Source organism: Schistocerca americana, chromosome 2, assembly GCF_021461395.2.
Source record: "Schistocerca americana isolate TAMUIC-IGC-003095 chromosome 2, iqSchAmer2.1, whole genome shotgun sequence".
Classification (NCBI taxonomy): domain Eukaryota; kingdom Metazoa; phylum Arthropoda; class Insecta; order Orthoptera; family Acrididae; genus Schistocerca; species Schistocerca americana.
Window position 1 is genome coordinate 1,103,028,481 of NC_060120.1, and position 2,922 is coordinate 1,103,031,402.

Below are 2,922 nucleotides of genomic sequence, written 5' to 3' on the forward strand. Positions count from 1 at the left end.
AAATCTCAGTTATATTACCAGCAGGAAGAAGACGAACCGATGTGATCCTACAGCGGGCTGGGAAGTGACCATAGCTGGCGCCGCAAAGACGCGGCTGCTACGACCTGGAATACGTAATGCGTCTGATTCGCATTTCTGTAACTAGGTTTAGGGACTGGACCTTAGTTACTAATAATACTCAGAACTGACTGCTACTAACCATCATAAATCAGTAACTCTCATAGTTGTTTTTATATTTCTTTCGTAACTGTACTCAAAGCTAAGATACTCATTCACGGACGTTTTCGTGCCTCGCAGATAGTCGAGCACAACAAACAAATAAAAATAAAAAGAGAATGTGTGTGTGTGTGTGTGTGTGTGTGAGAGAGAGAGAGAGAGAGAGAGAGAGAGAGGGGGGGGGGGGGGGGTAAAATATTGTTGTAAAGAAATTGACTACTGGTATGTAAAGAAATCTTTCATTAAAATAACTCGTTCCACATCATTACGAAATGTCGTATTCATGATCTATGGAACAAGTACTAATCTAATCTAATCTAATCATATCATATTGCTGACTACCCATGAAGAGTCATGAAGTACCGAAATATTCGCCTATATAAGTAACCAAATCTAAACTTGAAAATAAAAGACGACAGTTTTTGTAATAAACCGGGACTCCTATCAAGACCATTTCATCCCTGTTAACTAACCATGAAAGATGTCTGATATACCTCAATTCAGACGTAATGAGGTGTGTATGAATTTAAAGATGAACCGCATGATGTGAAGTTCTGCGACGGAGGTACGAACCCAAGACGTAATCGGATTGTTAACTAAGTAAAATCAAATGTTACCTATCGGTTTTTCCTGCCAGCTGCTAGGTATTTAAAATAAGAACACAAATTTTTGTGCCTGAGCGACAATCGAACCGCGCTCTTATCGTTCTTCTTTATTGTCCACGAATATTGCTTAAGTATCAATTGCTTATTCACCAACAGTAAGATGTGTGCGTGTTTGTCCAGAAATTGTTGGCATTATGAACAGACATTAAAAATGCACGTTAATTTTTACTAGCAGGCCGGTGTGCACGTGATAGGGCTTGAAATGAAATTATGAATATTTTTGTAGTGGATCAGGATTCGGAGCCACATATTTGTCTTTGGAGGAGACCTAGAGAAGACTGCAGTCTTGGGAAAAGGAACGAAATGTTTGAACTATGCTGTTCCGAGAGATTAAGATCCTCGAAAGTGGAGATACGAATTCGAATCACAGTCCAGCACCAAATTTTTCAACGTCTCTAGTTCAATCAAGTAAAATAAGAGCCCTGTTCTTGTAGACGGCTATCAGTTCATCAAATAAAATTAAATTTTCTAATGTAAGTAAGCTTACTGGTGACAGTATTTCTGTTTACCTTGACCTCCACCTATGTCATTTTCCAACGTAAACCGGCCCTGCCCAGATTGGAATGAAGGGACGTGATGTTTAATGCGGATTCTGGATTATAACAGCTTCCTCTTGAGGTTACCAGAGGTAAAGTAAATCTGTTTGTGCCTCTTAAAAGTAAATGCCTGAACCCACGCATTGCACTTGTGATAGCTCGTTCCACCAGACCATTGTGGCCACATTACCCAGCCCCAGGAGTGTGCTGTAATGGATGATGTGCTTAGCTTACTAAATTAGTCACGGTGGAAAAAAACGCGAGTCTATTAAATGGTTAAGTAGAAGCAAGTTTCTGACGTGGAGATTATGCTATCCTCATGTCAGCAGGATGTAAAGACTCTTCTAGGCATCATAGCCTCGATTTGAAGCCATTTTGAAATTTTCACTAATTCAGGAAATTTCTTAGTTCGAGAAAATCCACTGTGAAGTGTGAAGTTACCGGATAATTCGATTATCACCGTCATTATTACTATCATTTTCTTCATACTGCTGCTGGAACACATGTGCTTGAAGATCATTTAAGTCCTTTTGATCATTATAGAAGTAGTTGCCCAAGAACAAGTTCTTCCCCTGTCTACGAAATCCTTTTCATGTTAATATCAAACATCAGCAGTTACTCGTAGATCACATTAAAACTAAAGTAATTGATGAAGACGCTACTTGATAACGAAAACGCGCTGCCTTTCTTCATTTACTTGCGCCTAGAAATGGCTGTCGAATACTGCCAATACAAAATCCAAGGGATCTTACTGCCTTCCAATATACGTCGCTGTCGGTTCTTCCATATGATTTGGTCGACGTGACCTGTTTCAAGTTGTGTATGACACAGAATGTTTTAGAAAATCAGTTGTTTTCCTTTGCAATAAACAGAAAGATTTTCATTCTAACCTATCCAAGTCCAAAATTTTCGCAATATTAGTTCAAATTTAATACTCGCTTCCATAATGTAAGGAAAGTATTTCACAGTTTGAAAACCCGCATCCGACTCACTGGCCATAAATTCTAGCTCAAAGTGACGCCAGTTTAAGTAACCTAATGTAGCGAAGACTGTTTGCCAGTGCTCTTTCTCACCGGAAAATATGCAATTCACTCATTGGGCTGCATAAGTACACTGTAACAGTAATTTCTGTGTGAAAGCAATGCATACGGATTGTAGAATTTAGTGGTGCTCTCTCTTCCAGATCTGTGTACAATATCCCTGACCTAAACTGGCCCTTTATCGTTACAGGCCCTGGGCGGTGCAACATCATATTGACAACAGTAATGTGCTTATACTGACAACCTCACTGTTCGCTTTACCCGATTTTGTAATCATTTAAGTAAAACATCATGACCTTCGAGTGGGAGACATTTCGTTCCCCTTTTCCTTCTGTGAAATTTGTCAGTAAGCTTTTTGCCTTCGAACCAGCGAAATGCGGCAGAGTACGGCTGGTAAACGATTTACAAACCACGATTTAGTGCCCTTAACACGATTTATTTAAACATTGGCGTAGCTGAAGGAAT